This window comes from Geotrypetes seraphini, chromosome 7, assembly GCF_902459505.1.
Source record: "Geotrypetes seraphini chromosome 7, aGeoSer1.1, whole genome shotgun sequence".
Classification (NCBI taxonomy): domain Eukaryota; kingdom Metazoa; phylum Chordata; class Amphibia; order Gymnophiona; family Dermophiidae; genus Geotrypetes; species Geotrypetes seraphini.
In genome coordinates, this window is record NC_047090.1 from 27915511 (window position 1) to 27940249 (window position 24739).

General features: G+C 43.3%; 1 protein-coding gene across 5 annotated transcripts in view; it reads right to left on the minus strand.

Annotated features, from left to right (window-relative positions):
* ELK3 (ETS transcription factor ELK3) overlaps positions 1-24739 on the minus strand; it is a 93763-nt gene that overhangs the window by 49528 nt on the left and 19496 nt on the right. For all 5 annotated transcript variants that reach the window (XM_033953413.1, XM_033953412.1, XM_033953416.1 and 2 more), the window contains exon 2: positions 18603-18677. The gene's annotated coding sequence lies outside the window, so the exon portion shown is untranslated. The remainder of the gene's footprint in view (positions 1-18602; positions 18678-24739) is intronic.

Genomic DNA, 24739 nt, shown 5'->3' on the forward strand with positions numbered 1-24739 from the left:
CCCCCCCCCCCAATGGAGAGGAATGCAAGGACAGGAAGGAGAAAATCCGCAGTCCAAATTCCCCCCAGGGTCTGGACTCTGATGACCCCAGGGCACCTAAATAAACAAGGCATCCGCTCCAAGAACAGCCCCCCCCCAAAAAAAACCCCATACCCCCCCATCTCAGAGCAGAGAGATGCCAGGATCCAGAACCAGCCAGGAGAGAGCACCCTTAAGCCAGGGTATTAAGAAGAAGGCTACATCCCCTAGGAGACAAGGAACGTAAATAGGGGTAAATTTTACAATGTTAAAAGTACATAGACATAGGGGTGTGTTAGCTTGTTTTAGCACGCACTAAACGCTAACGCGTCCCTAGGACTTTTATTAAGACGTGGTCGTCAAAATGGCAGATGACGTTTAATGCGAGCAAGTGCAAAGCGATGTATGTGGCGCTGGGTTCCGTGTTAGGAGCCACGGCCCAGGAGAAGGATCTAGGTGTCATTGCTGAGGATACAATAAAACCCTCAGCTTAATGTGTGGCGGCTGCTATGAAAGCAAATAGAATGTTAGGAAAGAAATGGGAAACAAAGATGAAAACGTTATAATACCCGAGTATCACTCTATGAATACTGTGTGCAGTTCTGGTCACCATGTCTCAAAAAAGATATAGCAGAATTAGAAAAGGTACAGAGAAGGGTGACAAAAAAGATAAAAGGGATGGGACGACTTCCCCTTGAGGAAAGGCTAAAGCGGCTAGGGCACTTCAGTTTGGAGAAGAGGCGGCTCAGGGGTGATATGAAAGAGGTCTATAAAATAATGAGTGGAGTGGAAGGGGTAGATGTGAATCACTTGTTCACTCTTTCCAAAAATACTAGGACTAGGGGGCATGCGATGAAGCTACTAAGTAGATTTAAAACAAACCGGAGAATGTATTTCTTCACACAACATGTAATTAAACTCTGGAATTTGTTGCCGGAGAATGTGGTGAAATCAGTTAGCTTAGCAGGGTTTAAAAAAGGTTTGGATACGTTCCTAAAAGAGAAGTCCATAGGCCACTATTGAGAGTGTTTGGGGGAATCCACTACTTATTCCTAGGATAAGCAGAATAAAATCTGTTTTTGAGAATGTCTGTTATTGAGAAAGACAAGGGGGAAGCCACTGCTTGCCCTGGATTGGTAACATGGAAGATTGCTACTCCTTGGGTTTTGGCCAGGTACTAGGGACCTGGATTAGCCACCGTGAAAACGGGCTACTGGACTTGATGGACAATTGGTCTGACCCAGTAAGGCTATTCTTATGTTCTTATGTACTACTTGGGATCTAGCTTGGTGGCTTGATGGACCTTCGGTCTGTCCCATTATGGCAATTCTTATGTTCTTATGTCCCTTGGAGAGAGACAATTTTGCACAGCACCAACAGCTTCTGTTTACAGTGGAAAACAACTGTGGAAAATGCAAAGTGTTACTCCAGGAACATGTCAATCAAAATGGTTAAGGAGAGGAGACGTCGAGCTAAGGATGAAAGAGCGATAGCTGCAGCCCAGCTAGTGGGGTTACAGATGAGATAGATCACATCAAGCATAGAAAAAAAAAAAAAGAAAGACATTCTGTTAGAAAACGCTGAAAATGATTACCACCAAGTTCAGATGGATTAAAATCAATATAGGGCTCCTTTTACAAAGCTGTGCTAGGGCCTTAATGCACGGAATAGCGCGCGCTAGCTGCTACCGCCTCCTTATGAGCAGGCGGCAGATTTTCGGCTAGCGCACGCTATAGCGCGTGCTAATCCGGTGCGTGCGCTAAAACGCTTAGCACACCTTCATAAAAGGAGCCCATAGTTAAAGACACGATAAGATGGCATATATCAGGTTCATAGACAACAACGCGGAAGACAAAGGCGCGCGCCGACAACTGAGCGCAAGACGGAGGTGCGCACCGAAGAAAATTATTGTTTTTAGGGGCTCCGACGGGGGGTTTTGTTGGGGAGCACCCCCAGTTTACTTAATACAAATCGCGCCGGCGTTGGGGGGGGTTGTAACCCCCCACATTTTACTGTAAACTTAACTTTTTCCCTAAAAACAGGGAAAAAGTGAAGTTTTCAGTAAAATGTGGGGGGTTACAACCTCCCAAACCCCCCACAACGCGGCGCGATCTGTATTAAGAAAAGTGGGGGGGTTCCCCCCATGCCCCCCCATTGGAGCCCTAAAAACAGTAATTTTCTTCGGCACGAGCCTTCGCGCTGCGCTCAGTTGTCTGCTCGCGCCTTTGTCCCAGCGCGCTTTTGACCTGACACCCATATATCATCCGCTGGAAACGTTGTATACACTATAATATTCCTGTATCAGAAAAGCCAAAGAGAATTATGGAGAATAAAGAGGTTGTAATCATCTGATATAAATGCTCTTGCCTGACTCTAGACAGGTAGGCACATTACTGTTAGTATTCTATAATCTGGGGACATAACTCCTTAGGTGCACCCTTAATGAAAAACTAAATCAAGTACATCATTGGCTAGATAAAAACAGATTGGCACTCAATATCAATAAAACCAATGTTATGCTATTTCCCTGGAAAGAGAGTTTTCCTCTTGTGGCTCCAATTTCTATTCATAATGTTCCCTTACAATTAGTCAAAAATACAAAAATTTTAGGGGTAATTTTTGATACAAAACTTACTTACCATGATCAAATCAGTAACATTGTGAAAATCACCTTTTATAGGTTACGCAAAATTCGTTCCATTTCGAAATTTCTTTGTCCCAAATCACTTACAATATTGATTCACTCTTTGGTGATGTCTAAAATTGATTATTGCAATTCTTTATTTAAAGGAATTGCACTATATGAAATTAAACGATTACAAATCATACAAAATACAGCTATAAAATTAATAACCAATTCAAAAAAATTTGATCATGTAACACCACTCCTCAAAGAGGCTCATTGGCTCCCTGTTAATTACAGAATCACTTATAAATTATGTTTAATTATCTTTAAAACTCTGATCAATAAGACCCCTGCATTTTTATATAGATTTCTTATTCCATATTCTACAAAGAGAATTCTACGTTCTAGCGAACAAAATCTGCTATCTATCCCTTCATTAAAAATTATCAATACAAGGAGACAATTTATTTTTTCATGTACTGCACCGCAAACATGGAACGCCCTCCCTATTTTTTTACGAGAGGAAAAAGAGCTTGGAAAATTTAAAACTGAACTTAAAACCTTCCTTTTTAAAGATGCTTTTACAACATAATTTTAGTTTCAGTATCATGTTTTCCTATATGACACCTGTGTTAACTATTTCCCTTTGTGTTTTCCCTCAATGTTTCTTCTTTACTTTTTGAATTGTAGTTCTTCCCTCCTTTCCCATGTTTATCAATGTTAAAATCAAGAGTTCTTACCCATTTTTTTAAGTAATTGTATGTACTGTATTGTTTGTTTTATTTTTTTATATTTAATAATTGTAAATTTTAAAGTGTACATCGCTTAGAATATTTGATTAAGCGATTGATCAAGTCAACTAATAAACTTGAAACTTGAATGGCCCCCTACCAGGTCCACACTAGAAGTCTGCATGGGAACAGTGACTGTGGGAATCCCGTGGGTCCTGCAGGATTCCCGCAGGGACCCCCCCTCCCCCCCAGGACTCCCGTGGGGATGAACAGGGGTCCCCGAGGCCTGGAAAGAGAATTAGTAGAAGATAGACCAAAGTAGAAACTGGGATCAAGATGACGGAAAACCAAAATGTCCCGCCAGCTACAGCAAGGGAGATGTTCATTTTGAGAGGGGGGGCTAAGCTCAAAGGGGGAGGCCCAGCCCCCTCTCAAGGTTATGGCCACCAATTGTGTATAGTACAAAATGAAGTTATGGGCTGAGTTTGGGGGTTTCCAGTTAACAGCTCCGACACTTATAGAATTCCTATGAGCGTCGGAACTGTTACCGCCGCAGCCACGCTAAAACCGTGCTATGCTTTTGTAAAAGGGGAGGTAAGTGAAACCTGGCTATTTTGGGAGCATTCTGGGGGCAGAGTCGGCACTTGGCTGCTTAAGTGCCAGTAATCAGCATGTAATTGGCCAGGGTAACTGCGTAAACGGGAGCGCATAAAACACAGTCCTATCTTTATGTGGTAACCCATAGCCCCTTAAGTTTTGAATATCGACTTAACCAGCCATGTATTAGCCAGTGCCACATATAACAGATATTCATTGTCAAAGCCTGGACATGGCATAGTATTGAATATCCAGGAATAACACCGGGGGGGGGGGGGGGGTGAATATGTATCCCCTAGTGCATTTCTCTCTGTAGCTCCACCCTCTCACACCCTGTGCATCTTTCATCTTTCCAGACTCCAGCCTAGGCAACTCCCTTCCTTCCCTTCGTCTCACCTTAAGAAACAGCCTAAAGCCTTTGAACCCAAACCATTTTGCAACTCTCCTGCACTGCATCTCTCATCTCTTGCTACTTCTGACTCTCTTCAGGGACACTTCTGAAAAATGCCCATCATTAAAGTATAAGCTACCTCTAGGAGACTGTGAACTCAGCCTTGTCCCACACATCCCTGGGCTCACATTGCATATACAGTGGTGCCTCACACAACGAACTTAATTCGTTCCAGGAGCAAGTTTGTTATGCGAAAAGTTCGTTATGTGAAACGCGTTTTCCCATAACAATACATGTTAAAAAAAATAATTCGTTCTGCAGCATAAAATATGCTAAGATGACATAAAAAAAGATAAATTTGTCAAAATGGTGAAAATGGTGGTCTTGCTGAGGCCAAACTCTGTGACGAGGTCACACTGTTTTACCCCACATTCACTCCTTCTAATTATTTCCCGTTTCATTTCAACAGAAATCACCTTCCTGCTTTTTTTAGAAGCCATGATATATAAAAAATATTGAGTTTATCTTAAAAGGACGACTGTATACAGTGAGAGAGGGCAGTTAAGCGCAGTGACTAACGACTGCCTGCAGTGCCTGCGCGGAAGGATGCAATACATCGGCAGCTCGGGCGACTTCGTTGTGTGAAACGAAGTTCGTTGTGTGAATCAAGACATGAAGTTCGTTGTGTGCAGCGTTCGTTGTGCGAGGCGTTCGTTATGCGAGGCACCACTGTATAGACCCACCTACCAATCACCCTCCACCTGTTGCCAACCATCACAGAATAAAAGTAAATTAAAAATATACTTCAACAAACCCAATGCTATATCTCAAACTTATAATAATCTTACCCATCATGTGCTTTCCTATCCCAGTTATCAACCAGGGCAAATATGCTGACCCAATAAATCCCTCGCAACACAGCCCCCACAACCAGAGAGGAATCTCCTTTTCCTCATCCACCCCCACAACAAAATACATATCTATCACCCTCATAAAAGCCAGACTAGTAAATAACAAAGACATCATATTAAAATACCTTGCAGATAAAAACTGGGACATTTTCCTGACTACTAAATCCTGGCTAAAGACAATAGTTACACCAGGGGTATGTCCCTTACATCAGTGTTCTTCAACCTTTTTACACCTATGGACCGGCGGAAATAAAATAATTATTTTGTGGACCGGCAAACTAATAAGATTGAAATTTTTAAAAAACCCCATTGCCACCCCGTCTCCGCGAGCTCGGTCCCGTTAACCATCTGATCCCATCCGCACAAGCCTCAAATAGTTATGATTTTATATTGAACATATTTTATTAAAGTATAAAAAGAAACAATATTCTGTACAATTGTCATTTTATAAATATAAATAATACAGGGCAAGGATCAACAAATCCCCCATCTCCCCTCCCCTTCACATATATTCCCTCTACTATCAAGAAAACTAAGAAAAATAAGCCAAATATTACAGAATGCTACACAAATATCATGCTAACAGAATACCACAGTCACACATGGCAGGAATGGTGTTAGGGAGAGTGCAACTAGGGCAACTGCCTCCTGGTCAGAGAGAGCCCTAAGCCAGCTGGAAGCTAAAGACGCACTGCCTGGGCTTTGCACTCCCCAGTTATGTCTAACATCAGCTCTAGCAGGATACATATTTTAAATCTGATATATTCTAATCACAAGATAGAAATAAAATTATTTTTTTCTACCTTTTGTCGTCTCTGGTTTCTGCTTTCATCGTCTTTTCACTCTCTTCCATCCAGTGTCCAGCGTCTGCCCTCTGTCTCTTCAATCCAGCATCTGCCTCTTCCATCCACTGTCTGCCCTCTACCCCTCCCCCTCCCATATGGTATCTGCGTTCTTTCTTTGTCCCTCTCTCCTACACCATATCTAGCATCTTTGTCCCTCTTTCCTTATTTTTCATCTGACCCCCCTTCCCAGCATCAATCTCTCTCTACTTTGTCATTCCTGTCTCTCCCCTTTCCCTCATCTGATCTCTCCATTCCATCCTGACTCCTTCCCCTCCTCTAATCTCCCTTGCCAGCTGTTTCCTTCCAATGTTCCTCCTCCCCTGTCCAGCATTACCTTCTCCCTTTCTTCCTCCCCTTATCCAACAATAATTCTCGTCCCTTCCCTTTCTCCCCTGTAAACAGTATCCCCTTCCCCTCCCTTGTCCAGGAGTACCCCTTCTCCCTTTCCTCCTCCTCTTATCCAACAGTAACTCTCGTCCCTTCTCTTTCCCTTCTCCCCTGTCAGCAGTATCCCCTTCGCCTCCCTTGTCCAGGAGTACCCCTTCTCCCTTTCCTCCTCCCCTTATCCAACAGTAATTCTCATCCCTTCCCCTTCTCTCCTGTCAGCAGTAGCCCCTTCCCCTCCCTTGTCCAGTAGCACCCCTACTCCCTTCCCTCCTTCCCTTTCCAGCAAATGTTTCCTCTATGTAGGCTAGCGGCAGCTCTGTGTGCTTTTAACTTCGGCACACAGCTGCCCCTAAGCAGTATTTTAGCCGCGGTTTCATGAGGCAGCCTCAGGGCCTTTGGTAGGCTGGCCCACTTTGATGATGCGATGTGGGCTGGCCTACCAAAGGCCCCGAGGCTGCATCATGAAACCGCGCTAAAATACTGCTTAGGGGCAGCTGTGTGCCAAAGTTAAAAGCACACAGAGCTGCCGCTGCTTGTCTGGGGTGCGGAGACATACGTTGGAGCAGGAGACATATGCGGCAGGAGTCAATGGTGGAAGGCAGGAGTGCCGGCATAGCGACGGCAACAGGAAGTTGCACATCAGCTGACGCCGGCACCTTTTGCTGCGGCGGGGACCCGAATCCTTCACGGACCGGCAAGATTTTTTTGCGGACCGACACCAGTCCGCGGACCGGCGGTTGAAGAACTGTGCCTTACATGATCACATTTTTAGTAGGCTCCAGTACACAGAAAAGAAGTAACAGCCATTACCTGCCTATAACAAATGGATTGCAGAGAAATGTTTATTGGTACTAGATCTCAATATGTATCACATTAGGTTAAAACTTGTACTGAAGAAACAGGCACTGGAAAATCTAATTGTACTAGATCAGTGGTCTCAAACTTGCAGCCCGCCAGGTACTATTTTGAGGCCCTCAGTATTACCCTGTTTCCCCGATGGTAAGACACTGTCTTATTTTTTTTGGAAGGCCAAAATATGCTCTAGGGCTTATTTTCGGGGGGATGCCTTATTTACATTTTTTTCTAAAAAGGGGGGGCTGTCTTATTTGACGGCTGAAGAATCGGTCGGCCGAAAAATCGTACCGTGTATGGCCAGCTTTATCCATCATACCATATATTGTACCATTTAATGTCCCCAATGTTCTCCATCAGGGAAACACAGTAAAGAGATTATTCTGTAGTGCAGCATCAGAGGGGACTTGGCAATGTGAAACCATTGTTTATATACCGTATGCATTTTAAACAGGCTTTATATACAGTAAGTGGTATTGCTCACAGCAAAAGAAACCTGTCTGCGTGTCTCACTTTTGGATGTTCTGGCCGTGAACAAACTCCTGCAGTCTCCGTTAGGGAGGGATGAGGGAAGCTGCCTGTGTTTCCTTGCGCGGAGTCACGTGCGCGCGCTGCAGTCCTGTCACTTCCTCCTCTTCACTTCATGACGAGGCGCGGCACGCAGCCATGGAGGCAAATACGGTAGACGGAGGGACCACACGGAGTCACCCACCGTACCACCCGATTCGGGTAAGCGCAGGTATCGGTGAGTGGCTTATTTGCGGGGGGGTGCCTTATTTTACATTTTTTTCTAAAAAGGGGGGGGCTGTCTTATTTGATGGCCCTGCCTTATCATCGGGGAAACAGGGTATAAAGAATGATTCTTTATGGAAAACTTGTGCCTTAAGTGTCCAGAGGTCGCGTTCTGGAACGTTGCCCGCTTCACTGCTGTAACCTCACGCAAACGCTTTCCTGCATCTGTACGCGATTGTCCTCTCCACTCCACCTCACAATCGCGTACAGACGCAGGAAAGCGCTTGCGTGAGGTTTACAGCAGTGAGGCGGGCAACGTTCCAGAACGTAAGGTAACCACGGGAGGCAGTGCAGCTTGTGCGTGTGTCCGGGTGCTGGAGGAGGTGAGAGCTGAAGGCGGTTGTGGACGCGACCGCTGGACACTTAAGGCACAAGTTTTCCATAAAGAATCATTCTTTAGAATGCCGAGGGCCTCAAAATAGTTGGTCCATAATCTTGTCTCTTGCAGTTGATACTTTGATAGTTTTTCACTTTCTGCATGTTGCACTGCTTTCAGCTATGTATAGCTGAAATTATCAGAAGCTATTAAGGAAAGATTTATAAACTATAGTTCATAAATCTTTCCTTTATTGCTTCTGATAATTTCAAATTTCAGACTATGCACATTTTGGATTTGTAGGTACTTACCTTATGCAAAGTTGTCATTTCTTTAATAAGACATTAACTATTTTTTCTGCGGCCCTCCAAGTACCTACTAATCCAAAATGTGGCCCTGCAAAGGGTTCGAGTTTGAGACCGCTGTACTAGGAGACAACCTTGTATCGTAAACTTGTTCTGTAATTATGTCATAGTGTAACCTGTCAACTATATAATATGTATGTTTAACCTGTAAGCTGTTCTGAGCTCTTCAGGGGACAACAGGATATAAAAATAAAAATAAATAAATAAAACGGCTCTTCACCTGTGAATCGTATAAAATGGACAAATTTCAATTGGAGCAGACCCAATAGATCCTTTTAATTTTTATCTGCTATAAGAGGAAAAGATTCCATCAGTTACTTTGGACCTGCATTGGTCACTGTTGGAAGTAGAATACTGTGCTGGATGGAGCATCGGTCTGACCCAGTATGGCTATTCCTGTGTTATGTTATGTCCATGACTAAGCTGCCGACTCATGGTTTCAGCACAGAGACGTGAGAGCTTCAAATGACTCATAACAGAAAAAAAAAAACCATTTCTGCTATGTTACTCCTTGTAATGAGGTAGCTCTTGTTTGTTTCGTGTATTCATTTTCATTCCTTGGCTACGTTTAAGCAGGTGGGGTTTTTTTTTTGTTTTTTAAGAACACTGTTCTTTTCTGGTGGTGTAAACAGTGAAGAAGGCAGATTTGTTCCATCAAAAATGTAAAATGAAAAATCATACGAGAAGGAATTGCCTGTAACTTATTTGCTTGTCTGCTTGAGAAAGAGGATTTATATAAATACATATGCATATACTTCTAAGCACCTTTCCTTCTTCCGTACACCAGGTTACCAAGCGCAAAACCTATTCCACTCACACGATGAATAGCCTGGCAACTTTATGCACCGCCATGAGAAGGGTTATCGGACGTCCGGATTTACCTGGACATTTTAGAGGATTGTCTGGGCAACTGGATGGCTCTTACAAAACCCAGCACTTTGTCCGGGTTTTGATAAGCTGTTGAGATCAGGGCCGAGTCTGGAGTGTGGTTGACCTCAGTCAGTTTAGAGCCACATACCTTCCAGAGCCAACCAATACAGGTCTGCTCGTGGCCTTTCCTCTGCCAGGTCCTTCCATATGATGCAACTTCCTGTCCGTAATAACAGGAAGTTACATCATAAGGACGGGATCCAGCCGAGGGATGGCCACAAACAGGCCTGTGTGGGATTGGTTGGCTCCAGAAGGTATGTGCCGGCAGGAGGAAGGGAGGAATAAAGCTCGCGGAGTGGTAAGTACAGGTTTTTTTACCACTCTCTCATACCCACGTTAAACTGCTCAAATTGTTTTCCCGTTACTGTACGGGAACAGGTCACTGTGTCATTCTATAGTCCTGGGCTCAGTATTAGGCTTAGCTTCTGCGCTAACTCATCGGCCAGGAAGGAGGGTGACCCATGCATCACTCAACAGCCACACCTAGTGGCCAAATGTAAGATTCATCGTTTATGGCATCGTTTATGCCACTAGGACAATCGGGTTTTCAAACTAGCCCTGGAGGATCAGGTTTTATCTGTCATTAAATCTGCTTTCTTTCAGATGCAGCTTTTTAGTAGATTAAAACCAATGCTGTCCCCATATGATTTCCAACCTATAGCTCAGAGTGTTGTATTGCAAAGGTTGGATTACTGTAATGCTCTGTATTTGGGCATTACAAAATATCAATGGCTCCTATTATAACCTTAGAATTACCAACAAATCACTTAATCCACTTTTTCTAGGGTGCTTATAATCTCTTCAGCAGCTCTTCCACCTTTGTACTTTATATAGCACATGCAATATTTTGCCAAAGACCTCAGAAACACCACTCCTCCGTCCCACTATAAGTATTATTCTCCAGGGAGATTCATGTGTTAACTCCTCACTGGTCTAGATTCAATTTTATCCATTTTATCAATTTTTAATTAAACCTCTTTTTTTTTAAATCACAGAACAGCTACAGTCTTGGTGTAGAATGGAATGCAGAGGAGAAACCTATTCCTAGAATATGGAAGAACCCAGCACAACTCCAAGCACAGAATGGATCCCTGACGAAGCTACGGCGAAACATGTCGGGTCCAACCGCTTAGTCTACTGAATTGAAAAAACGGTCGACTATTACCAAGATAAGTAAAACTATAAAATGATAAAAAAGAAGAGGTTTAATTAAAAATTGATCAAATGGATAAAATTGAGCCTAGACCAGTGAGGAATTAACACATGAATCTCTCCGGAGAATAATACCTATAGTGGGACGGAGGAGTGGTGTTTCTGAGGTCTTTGGCAAAATATTGCATGGGCCATATAAAGTACGAAGGTGGAAGAGCTGAAGAGATTATAAGCACCTTAGAAAAACTGTATTTGGGTATGTCATCAACTAAATGTAGATCTTTACAAGTGGTTCAGAACGCTGCAGCGCGTTTAATCTTTGGTGCCAGTAAATTTGAGCACGTGACACTTTTACTGCGAAAATTGCATTGGCTACCTTTTCAATCTCGAGTAGTGTTTAAGTTGTTTGGTATTGACTTTTTAAAGCAATTCACTGAGGGATATCTTTCACATGCGGTCCTCAAGATTGGAGAACACGATTTGTTTATCTGTCGATGAGTTACAGCAGTGTTTCTCAACTCGGTCCTGGAGTACCCCCTTGCCAGTCAGGTTTTCAGGATATCCACAATGAATATGCACAAACTTGATTTGCATGTACTGCCTCTATTGTATGCAAATTTCTTTCACGCACATTTACTATGGACATATGGACATACTATGGACTATGTATACCCTAGAGGAAAGGAGGGACAGGGGAGATACGATTCAGACGTTCAAATACTTGAAGGGTATTAACGTAGAACAAAATCTTTTCCAGAGAACGGAAAATGGTAAAACCAGAGGACATAATTTGAGGTTGAAGGGTGGTAGATTCAAGGGCAATGTTAGGAAATTCTACTTTATGGAGAGGGTGGTGGATGCCTGGAATGCGCTCCCGAGAGAGGTAGTGGAGAAGAAAACAATGACGGAGTTCAAAGAAGCCTGGGATGAACATAGAAGATCTAGAATCAGAAAATAATATTAAAAATTGAACTAAGGCCAGTACTGGGCAGACTTGCACGGTCTGTGTCTGTATATGCCCGTTTGGTGGAGGATGGGCTGGGGAGAGCTTCAATGGCTGGGAGGGTGTAGATGGGCTGGAGTAGATTTCGGCATTTGGAACCCAAGCACAGTACCGGGTAGAGCTTTAGATTCTTGCCCAGAAATAGCTAAGAAGAAAAAAATTTAAAAATTTAAATTGAATCAGGTTGGGCAGACTGGATGGACCATTTGGGTCTTTATCTGCCGTCAACTACTATGTTACTATGACATCCGGAAAACCTGACTGGCAAGAGGGTACTCCAGGACTGAGTTGAGAAATACTGATGGCGCCTTTAACTAAGGTGCGCTAAGCATTTTAGCGCACGCTAAATATTGGCATGCGCTAACCACGCACTAAACGCCAATGCGTGCATGTTAGTCTTTGGACGCATTAGTCTGTGGACGCATTAGTGGTTAGTGTGCGCTAAACGCACGCTAAAATGCGTAGCGCACCTTAGTAAAACAGGGGGTGAGTTACAGCATGTGAGGTATGCTAGTACCAGATCGATGGCTATTTCGGTGGCAGGGGCAAAGCTCTGGAATAATCTGGTTGCACAATTGAGAATGAATAATAAACTTTCAGAGTTTTAAAAATGATTAAAAACATCTCTTTTTATAGAAGCTTTTTTTTTTTTCAAGTGGTTAAGAAACTGACTGAAGGAACGAAGTGATTAATGAAAATATTATCAGTATACTGTTTTGTTTTACTGTGCTTTTTTTATATAACATTTTATTGACAGTGGTGGGGGAGGGGGAAGGGGGTGTTTTACTGTGTTTTATACTGTTTCGTGTTTTTATCTTATGATTGTTTGTTTAGGGGTTGGTTTTTTTTGTAATCCTCTTAGGTATAAGCGGAATATATTTGTTTTTTGTTTTTTTTTAAAAACCCTCCTCTTTTACTAACGCATAGCGTGGGTTTTAGTGCTGGCAGCGGTGGTAACTGCTCCAACGCTCACAGTGAGTGTCGGAGCAGTTACCGCCACTGCCGGCGCTAAAGCCCGCGCTCTGCATTGGTAAAAGAGGGAGTAAATGTCTCCAAATGGGTCAGTTTTACAAACTATGACAGTAATGAACCTGACGCCTAAACGATTTATTGCTAACACTCGTCTTCAAACTTAAATCACACCAAAGAGAGCTTCCTTCTGGAGTCCTTAAGATGTAGTATGTAATGATATCTCATCCAGGTGTGCTCACTAATTCTTTTTAACCAAGCCCTAAACCAATGGGGACTATTTCTGCCACATTTTCTTGGTCCTTGAGGATCTTCTCTCCATGTAATTTTTCAGAATGATCAGTAGTGTAGCGAGGGTAGGAGGAAGCCGAGGTCGTGGTGCCCCCCCCCTCCCAAGTGCCAACTTCTCTGTTCCCGGCACCTTCCGTGCCAACACCCCTCCCCCCCGTGCCCTCCTCTCCCTACTTCTTCTGCACCGCTCTCATGCCCTCCCTTCCCACCTCCAGACCTCTTAAAATCTTCACCAGCTCGCGCTGGCTTTCCCTCCGACATCACTTCCTGGCCCTGCGACCCGGACGTGATATTAGAGGGAGCCAGGCCGGGGTGAGCAGCAGGCTAGAAGCAGTTGCTCATGCTGGCAAAGATTTTAAATAGGTACTGAGGACGGGAAAGGGACGGCGTGAGCATGGTGTGGTGGTGGTGGTGGTGGGGGCATTGTCTCTGATGCCATTCTGCTGTTTTTCTGTTTTACAATATGCAGATGGGGGCCCATCTGTCTGCCCGGATCGTTCTATAGCAGGGGTCTCAAAGTCCCTCCTTGAGGGCCGCAATCCAGTCGGTTTTTCAGGATTTCCCCAATGAATATGCATGAGATCTATGTGCATGCACTGCTTTCAATGCATATTCATTGGGGAAATCCTGAAAACCCGACTGGATTGCGGCCCTCAAGGAGGGATTTTGAGACCCTTGCTCTATAGTGATCCCAGCGCTTGCGCAGGCCATCTGTAGATGGTCTGTGCATGCGCTTGAGCTCCAGGGCTGGCATAGGTTTTTGTTTTTTTCTTTTTTTTAGGAGCCCATGGTTTTAACCCGCTTCAGGTTAAAACCACGGGCTTACACTGGGGCAGGCAGGCGGTAGGGGCAGGCGTGTTCGGGAAGGAGACGTGAAGGAGATCAACTGGGGCTGGTGGCGAGAAGTGCAGCCCCGCTTTTAACCCGCGGGTTAAAACCGCTGGCTCGCAGGGCAGCATGGCAGAGGCAAGGGAAGAAGAGAGCAGGGCAACATGGCGGAAGAGAGGAGAGCGGCTGGGCGCTTTTTGGATAGTTTCAGGGCTGGGATTTCAGGCAGAGAGCAGGACAGTCGGAAAGGTGGTGAGCGACTGGTCCCCACCAGTCGCTTCTTTTGATCGGCCAGCCCAGTCGGTGTTCCTGAAGTTTTCTTTTGTGAATCGCTTCCTTCCTATATTTGCATGCAATCCCTCCTCATTTGCATGCGCAGATCGGATCGGGCAGGAATCAGATCAGAAGTAAGGTTAGTGAATGGGAGCGGGGTCGGTACACGATTGGTTTGCTTTGTGAATCTAGCCCCAAGGGACTAAATTCATTTCTGTACAGTACGGTCCATATTCTATAAATGGCAGCTTAACTTAGGTATCAGTGGGTGCCCTACCAGTAGGGTTACTAGACGTCCAAATTTCCCTGGACATGGTCTCCCGGGGTTCCGGATGGCTTTTCAAAACCCGGCACTTTTGTCCGGGTTTTCTAAAGCTTCCCAACAAAATCACGTTGGGATGGGACATCCGCGCAAGCGCGGACGCAACTCAGTGATATCGCACATGCACGGGTGATGTTTGGGGGCAGGGCTAGGGGGGTCAGAGCAGGGCATGACAGAGGCGGAACTGGGCACTCCCGGGGGGGGGGCGTGGCCATGGGTCCGGGTTTTCCCCAAAGGAAAATCTGGTAACCCTACCTACCGGCATCTTTGTTAAATCCACGATGCTGTTTAAAGGCGGTCTGAAAATTCAAGGCGCCTACTGGCACCTTAAAAAATGGCACCAGAATTGCATCTCCGGTGAGCCACATGGCCCAAAGGTTTAAAATAGGACCCCCGGCATTTAGTGCAAGGTAAAGTCCATTAGTGTGTGCTAAACATTAGTAAAAGGAGCCCAGTAAGTACAAAGCTTAGAGCAATTTAGTAAACAAATCCCTAGATTTCCGGAGTTATCTTTCCCTTCTTCAAGTCCAAAGGGGATGAACAAGTCAGAGCAAGTGATAAAGCTGCCAGAAAATAAAAGTAATCGCAAATTACAGTAGGACTGAAGAATGAAGGGCAAGGGGGATTGAAAGATAAGAAGGTGACAAGGAAGCACTGGAGTTATTCGGATAATGAGCTTAAAATACTTTTTGAAGTGGCTTCTGAAGCGTCTGATCTTTGAACTTTGAATATCTTATCTTTCTGTACCTGTTCTCAATGTATGCTTCTTTGGAGCAGGGGTTTAGAGGAATAATAGAAGGCAGAAATGAGCTTACCGCATCATTCTGGTGTTCAAAACCATCAAAAAAAAGTTTGAATTTTGAAGTAGAGAATGACATGGTGACAAAATTCCGTCCCCGTCCCCGCGGATAACCGCGGGAAATAATCCCATGTCATTTTCTAGTGTCTATTTCAACCTCAGTCCTTCTACACCAGCATTCTTCAAGCAAAGCTTGCGGGTCAGTGGTTGTGGCCATTCATACTCTGATTCTTATGTGAGCCAAGGATAATGAAGCCATTGTGACATCACTGATGTGATTGGCTCTTAGGCACTGGTGGAATGAGGCATTATGACATCACAATATCTGCTCTGGATACCAGAGACTGTCATTCTGTAGTGTCTGTTTCAGCCTCAGTCCTTCTACACCAGCGTTCTTCAAAGCAAAGCTTGAGGGTAAGTGGTTGTGGCCATTCATACTCTGATTCTTATGTGAGCCAAGGATAATGAAGCCATTGTGACATCACTGATGTGATTGGCTCTTAGGCACTGGTGGAATGAGGCATTATGACATCACAATATCTGCTCTGGATACCAGAGACTGTCATTCTGTAGTGTCTGTTTCAACCTCGGTCCTTCTACACCAGCATTCTTCAAAGCAAAGCTTGCGGGTCAGTGGTTGTGGCCATTCATACTCTGATTCTTATGTGAGCCAAGGATAATGAAGCTATTGTGACATCACTGATGTGATTGGCTCTTAGGCACTGGTGGAATGAGGCATTATGACATCACAATATCTGCTCTGGATACCAGAGACTGTCATTCTGTAGTGTCTGTTTCAACCTCGGTCCTTCTACACCAGCATTCTTCAAAGCAAAGCTTGCGGGTCAGTGGTTGTGGCCATTCATACTCTGATTCTTATGTGAGCCAAGGATAATGAAGCTATTGTGACATCACTTATGTGATTGGCTCTTAGGCACTGGTGGAATGAGACATTATGACATCACAATATCTGCTCTGGATACCAGAGACTGTCATTCTGTAGTGTCTGTTTCAAATTCAGTCCTTCTACCCCAGCATTCTTCAAAGCAAAGCTTGTAGGTCAGTGGTTGTGACCATTCATACTCTGATTCTTCCCTCTCTCCTTAAAGAATGACATGAAGATAGTTTCCCGCGGGGACAGGAACGGTGATGAATTTTGTCACCGTGTCATTCTCTACTACTACTACTACTAATCACTTATATAGCGCTGAAAGGCGTACGCAGTGCTGTACATTCTGACATTTATAGACAGTACCTGCTCAGAAGAGCTTACAATCTAACTTGGCTCCTGAATTGATTCCCATTAGCCATACAGTTTTGCAACATCTACCACTTAGGGCTCCTTTTACGAAGCCGCGTTAGTGGCTTTATCGCACACGACTTTTTAGCGCGTGCTAACCCCCGTGCTAGCTGGAAAAACGACCGCCTGCTCAAGAGGAGGCGGTAGCGGCTAGCACGGCCAGCAAATTAGCGTGCGCTATTAAGCGCGCCAAACCGCTAACGTGGCTTCGTAAAAGGAGCCCTTAAACTTGTGTCACTACTTTGAGTGGTACTGCTCTTTCATTGAACATGATTGTGCAACGGCTGTTTCCACTTATGTGCCACCAAACACCTGTATTTTATTCCTTAGCCCATGTGTATTTTACAAAAGGCTCTGGGGCTCAGTTACAAAGCAGAACAATGTCTAAGACAAACTGTCAGAAAGCGGCAGAAAAGCATGTCTCGCAACAACCTCTAAGTTGCGCTCGTCATAACTGGAATTTGAGACATTTCTCTCCACAGTTCAGCTGAAATTCAAGGGGTGATGTTAGGGGCTGTGTTTTGAATGAGACTTGGGCATTCCCAAACATTTGACATTTTGCTGCCATAATGGAAGAAAACCAAAGTGTTTAGGGAAAAAATTGAAAGCACTGCTAAAAACCTTGAAGTTTAAAATGCTTCCTGTTCAAAGATGCATACGAATGCTGATCTGAGAGAAATTGTCCCACAGCGTTACCACCTTTCATTCACAACTTATTGTTCATTTAATTTTTCACTGTTCCTCAGCGGGCCACCACACACTCAAGCGTTCTCATAGGGCATGGCTTTACGCTCCCACTCCTCATTGGAAACCAGCATACGTTTTTTTTATATATATATATACTTCTTGCGTTTACTTTATAAATAAATTATATATACTAAAAGTACTTAGCTTTTAGCGAGACGCTGTGCAGGGGAGTTTGTGTGAGTACACCGACATGTTTCACTCCAAGGGAGTGGGAACCTTGATAAAGCCCATTAATTTGCACGGGCGAAACATGTCGGTGTACTCACACAAACTCCCCTGCACAGCGTCTCGCTAAAAGCTAAGTACTTTTAGTATATATAATTTATTTATAAAGTAAACGCAAGAAGTATATATATATAAAAAAAACGTATGCTGGTTTCCAATGAGGAGTGGGAGCGTAAAGCCATGCCCTATGAGAACGCTTGAGTGTGTGGTGGCCCGCTGAGGAACAGTGAAAAATTAAATGAACAATAAGTTGTGAATGAAAGGTGGTAACGCTGTGGGACAATTTCTCTCAGCTGAATTGTATACTGTCTAGGTTGTCTAGACTTTTCATTCCAAAGAACTTTAGTATAGTAGTGCTTAAGTTTACATTTTACGAATGCTGATCTGGCACGGTATTTGCCTTGGTCGATTTGTAATCTGATCTTCTCTTACCTACCTTCTGTTTTAAATTGTAGTTCTTCCCACTTTCCTCTTGTTTTTTGTTTTTTTTTTATTATGTTTGTCATGTTTTGTCCTGTTTTTAATCAGTCTGATAAGTTTTCCACTTTTTTTTTTTTTTATTGTAAATCGCTTCGAAATTATGATTAGCGTCGCATCAAAATTTTAATAAACTTGGAAATGACATAAATTAACCAGTAAATTTTAATAATCACATTATACACATAAAGTTAAAATAATCATATAAGCCACAAAGAAGAGAATACAGATAAATGCAATGGTCATGTTATGCTTGTAAATTTTTAAAAATGCGTTTACAATACCAATCTTATATATAATCAAAGCTTATAAAAACTACACTCAGCCCATAAAAACACATGTGTACCTCACATCCATATAGAGACCTACGATTGATAAAATGTCCTGTAGTCATTATTTAAAAACAAACAAACCATAAAAACAATCCCAAAACCATTGTTTGGTGATGCACATACCTTTTGCTTAGCAGAATCACCGAATCATCAGCGTAGCCGACTTTTTGTGGCAAAAGTGTATAAGTACATTAAGAACTGCAAGCAATGAAAAAAAAAAAAAAAAAAAGAATAATAAATGAAAGATAAAACCTGCATGATCCGTGCAAACATGAAGAACAGAGACGATCTCCGTCATCTTGTTATAAGATCGAAACCAGACATCGTCTGCACTTTTCCGTTTCTCATATCTCTCTCATAATATACATGTCATCAAGAAGAAACATAGAAACATAGAAAATGACGGCAGAAAAGGGCCATAGCCCATCAAGTCTGCCCACTCCAACAACCCTCCCCCCAATCTACACTATATCAATCGTCCCCAAGCTGCCCTCCTCTATGCTACCCTCGTACTGGCACATACTCCAAGCACATGGATGTTTCCAAGGAGTATCGCCCGTTGTAGCATACTCAAGACCAAAAAACCTTAAAGAAATGCTTGTCCCGTCAGCTTTACCAGACACACATTGATTCAAGGGGCCTATTTGGACATATACCATCTGTCACTAAAAAATAATAGGAACCCCTGCTTACCTGAAAGCTCCTGTGGCTCAGTGGTTAAAGATACTTCTTCCATTTTCCACAAGTCATGGGTTCAATCCCCATACCCCTCCCCCCACTACCTTAACAGTTTCTTTTTGATCTCATAAGAGAGTATGGGTTGTGGACTTTGCCATTTACATTAGCACTCTGTCGTTTCCAGGGTCCAGAGGGAAACTTATTTTTACCCTGAGATGGCTATGATCTCCTAAGGTAAATCTTCTGTGGCTCAGTGGTTAAAGGCACTTCTATCATCTTCTCAAGGTGGTGGGTTCAAATCCCTAGTATGGTCAGGAACCCCAGCACATATTCCTTTTTATTAGTGACAATATTCCATCTAGATGCATATTGATGATGTCACAATGATGTCAAGATTGTGCATCAGACATGTCTACTTGCCATGAACCATAGCTGTTCTGAATAGGGATTCTCTTCTTATTTTCTTAGCCTTTTAAAAATGAGGTTTAGAATGCTATAGATATATATATATATTTTGTGCTTTGCTTGAGTAATGCATTATTAAACATCTTTTTCTATTGTTATGACAGAGGAGTCTTCTTTACCCCCAAAAATAGAAGGTTTAGTATGCAATATATATATTTTTTCATGTGCTTTGCTTGAGTAATTAAGACCTTCATATTAAACAGGAGTCTTCTATACTCAAAAAATAGAAGCCCCATTCACCTATATGTGGACGCATGCAGCACACCTAAGTCGTGCCTACCTAACTCAAGCCTATCTAGCATCCAGCTCACGCTCAAAAGTAGATCTGCTTTAGCAAGGAGTCCTCTTTACCCCACAAAATAGAAAATTTAATTTGCAATATACTGTATATATTTTTTTCATGTGCTTTGATTGAGGAACATAGAGGCCAAAAGAGTTCTTTTTAGAAAACAGCAGAGGAAATGGACAAATGTTGAAAGTACTGTTTGATATTTATCCTAAAGAAATGACTACTTGTGAAACAAGAGATTATAAGCTTGGCTTTGGAACTGACATACAGTTTACTATCTGAGTGTGTGTGGTGCAGTGGTTAGACCTACAGCTTTTGTTGGTTCAAATCCCCCACTGCTTAACCAGTGACTCTGCTTAACCAGAACAGAAGATAAAGGAGCCAAATTTAAATGCCACATAGGATATAAGTGGTATATAAATAATTAAGAGATGAATAAATAAAATAGTGGTGCCGGCATTTTATTGCCTACAATTTGAATGTAAAAAAACAGCATATAATCGCCGCTCTAATGTCATCATAATGCTAACACACATTATAGACGTTTCTAGGATGTCTATGCAACGCCTAAAAGGCGATTCTGCAAAGGTTGTCTAACAATATAGATGTGCTTAGATTCCCTCAGCGTGTTAAGTTATAGACATGTGGAGGGGCATAATCAAAAGAAATGTCTAAGTCCGTTTTGGGCCTAAGTCGCAAGTCGCCCAAAGTCAGACACGGGAAAAGGTTCATTTTCGAAAAATACGTCCAACATTTTTTTTTCCCCCTCGAAAATCGTCCAGCTGGACATCCAGCCATCTGATCGCCCAGACCGCTAAATCGTTCATCTTTACACCCCATTTTCGTCCAAAAATGCATCCAAGTCACAAATGCCTAGAAAAATACCTTTTGGGCGTAGGAGGGGTCAGAAAAGTGACGGACTGGATGACACCAGAGTAGTGGGGTACCTTACAAGGCACTGCTGTGAACTTCACAAAAAGGGTCCCACATAAACATCTCACTACAGCTCCCTGGTGAGCCCCTCAAAACACCCCCAGAATCTACTAGATCCACCTATCTACCACCCCAATAGCCCTTATGGCTGCAGGAGCCACTTATATGGCAGTACAAAAGGATTTGGGGGTTTTGGGGGGGTGCGCATGTTTCACCATGAATGCAGTGATTAGAGTGGCTTATGGGGCTGGGTCCTCCTCTTCATGGTTCACTAACCCACCCCCAAGACCACTTAAGCTACCTCTGTGCAGCTCTACTAGGCTTTTCTATGCCAGACTGCCAGGTGCTGATGTTCTGGAGGCAGATATGTAAAGTTGTTATTACGATTTTTATGGGGGTGGGGTGGGGGGAGTCAGTGACCACTGGGGCAGTGTGTGAGGGTCTGTACTTTGTGTCTGCAGTGCTTATCTGGTAACTCTGGATACCTTCTTGTGACTTAGACCTGGTTTTAGATGGCCTAAGTCACAACGTCCAGGTTCTGTCTAAGCAGTGTTGTAAAACTTTCGGTTATACATACGACTAAGTCCAGAACGGCCCACATCCTGCCCAAATCCCGCCCTTGACACTCCTCCTGACACGCTCCTTTTAGCTCTGGTCGTTCAGCAGCACTGTGAAGGCCTAAGTCATTTTTAAATACATCTAAAACCTGGTTCGATTATCGGCACTTGGACGATCTGTCTCATTGATCATCTAAGTGCCGATTTAGGCTGGTTTTTAGATGTATTTCCGTTTCAATTATGAGCCCCATGATCAATGTGTTATTAAATATGCCAAAATAGGAAGAAATATAATACAAACCCCTCTGTGTAAAAAAATATACTTCTCTAACAATTTATCACAGAGTATGCATTACAAAACATAATCATTAAATATACGAATAAAAATAAAATTTTTTATGTGAAGTGCTCAGACCAACCACCTATGACGTGCTCAATGGGTTCAAGCAACAGTGGCTCATGGGACCATCGCAGCACTCAAAAAGTCCCACACTGCCCAAAACCTTCAAATAAAGCCAAGATACTTATCTTTGCCTTATCGGCCACTACTTGTTACTCCTTGTATGCTGTTACACCATGCTACACTCCCCTGTGAAGTGACCCCCCGATCCGGATTTTGCAAAATGCTTCATCAGGAGGGGAAACTCTCAGAGACTGCATAAACAGGGAAGGACAACCAGCCAGACCCATACCAAGGCCAGACCCAAGGGTACTGGACACTCTTGGTCAGTGTTTCTCAACACGTAGTACGCGAACCCTTAGGAGTACATGGGCCGATTGATGGGGGTGCACGGCCTGGCTGCTGCGGATGATATTCCCTACCCATCAGTAGAAGCCGCTGCCACTCAGGATCCCTGCCTGCCCGCCCACCCGCCCGCTGAAGCCGCTGCTGGGTATCCCTCCCTCCCTGCCTGCGAGAGGGAAAAATATGGTGCACATGGGGAAAGGAAGAAAGAGGAAAATTGTTGGGCATAGAGAGAAAGAGGAGTGAGGTAGCGATACAGGGGGAATAGAAGGATGAGAGGGAGAAATATTGGATATGCTGGTGGAGAGGGACCAGAGGGACAGATTGAAGGGGATGCAAGGGGGAGGAATGTTGGACATAGTGATAGAGGGAGAGATGTGGCATGGTGTTAGAGAGGGGTGATAGAAAGAGAAATGGGCATGGGGCTGGTGGGTAGTGGTGAAAAATGCTGCACTTGATCTGGGAGATAAGAGAGGGAGAAATGCTGAATGTGGCAGTAGAGGGGGTGGGAGAGATGCCTGGATCTCTCAAGACAGATGGACAGTGAGAGAGGGAGACGTCGTCAATAGGGGTGGAGGAGAGAGGAAGAAAAGTTAGACACATAGATGAACAGAGAGAGATGTTGGTTGGAGAAGGGAATGAGATCCAGAGGAGAGGAAACATGCAGGAGGCAGAAAAAAATAACTATTGGATGCACAGTCAGAAGAAAGTGCAACCAGAGACTCATGAAATCACCAAACAATAAAGGTAGGAAAAATGATTTTATTTTCAATTTAGTGGTCGAAATGTGTCAGTCTTGAGAATATATATCTGCTGTCTATATTTTGCACTATATTTGTCTATTTTTCTATAGTTGTTACTGAGGTGACATTGCTTATTGCATATTTTAAAGCCTTGACCTTTTGAAAAAAATCCAAATATAAATGATAACATTTTCTCTGTGTAGTGTGCTTTGTGTTTTTTTTAATTTTGTGCTTACCATTATGTATTAATAAGATTATATTGTGTGTATATGAAAAATGGATGGAAGAAATTGCATTACAATTAGTACTATTATTATAGGGGGGCTTCAGGGGTGGAGCTTGGGCGGGGGTACTCAGATGGTATTTGTTAGGCTTAGGGGGTACTTGGCTTGAAAGAAGTTGAGAAACACTGCTCTAAGTGAACTTTCAGCCTTATGACCTCCCCTCTAACTTACTTTCAGGTCTCTAATCTACTTTCCCGCTATGAATTTGACAATTAAGCTCAACAACCATGATCATCCTATAACATATAACCCCTCTTTTACTAAGGCTCGCAAGAGACAGGAGAAGGCAGTTGGGGTGCCGGCAGGTGCAGAAAATCATTCTCGGTATGCTCCGACTTCCTCTTCCTGTTAATAAAGTTAGGCTACACCAATCAGGAGCTTCTTTGACACGCAGTTCCTGATTGGTGTAGTCTGACTTTAGAACAGGAAGAGGCGGTCAGAGCATACTGCGAATTACTGAGTTGGTGATTTGCAAACCACGAATTCACGGGGGAACCCTGTACCGCTCCAGCTTCCAACAGTTCCAATCGGTTTACAAGTACCTAAAAGAAAATCCCAAAGAAAGGAACTACATTATAATGGTTTTGCAGACAAGTGATCTGCCAGTTCTTGAGTATTATAGTTTGGTGCTCCTGGGGGTGCCGGGGTCGGCACTAAGTGCGCTCCAGGTTGCCCAGAATTCAATGGTCAGGACTCTGTTTAGACTGGGAAGACAGAAGTATGTGACAGAATATCATGTAAGCTTGTACTGGTTGAAGGTGAGGGATAGGATACGCTACAAGTTATTGTTAATGGTTTACAAGTGTCTGTACAATCTAGCTCCCAAACATCTTGTCCAGAGTATTCGGCCACAGGCCCCGTCTCTGTCGCTTCGGTCTGCAGAACAAGTAGATCTACATATCCCATCTGTAAGAGAGCTGAGGCTTACATCATCCAGGGATAGTACCTTCCACTGTATTAGGCCTGGGTATATTTGTCAACAACAAAATACATAGTAACATAGTAGATGACGGCAGATAAAGACCCGAATGGTCCATCCAGTCTGCCCAACCTGATTCAATTTAAATTTTTTTTTTTTTTTTTTTTTCTTAGCTATTTCTGGGCGAGAATCCAAAGCTTTACCCGGTACTGTGCTTGGGTTCCAACTGCCAAAATCTCTGTTAAGACTTACTCCAGCCCATCTACACCCTCCCAGCCATTGAAGCCCTCCCCTGCCCATCCTCCACCAAACGGCCATACACAGACACAGACCGTGCAAGTCTGCCCAGTAACTGGCCTAGTTCAATCTTTAATATTATTTTCTGATTCTAAATCTTCAAATATTAAAAAATTTAAGAAATTGCTTAAACGGCACCTCTTTTGCCTGATGAAATACAGGGTATGAGATTCAATGAACAAGGAAGAATAGAGATTGCTGACAGGAAGGTGCTGGTCACCGATGTTTTATTGTTTGGTATTTTGTCTGTTTTGTATTTTTAGATGTATTTTTTTGTATGTAGTTTGTAACCTAAAAAAAACCCAAACCAAACCAATAAAGGAAATCATTCAAAGAAACATATTAAAATA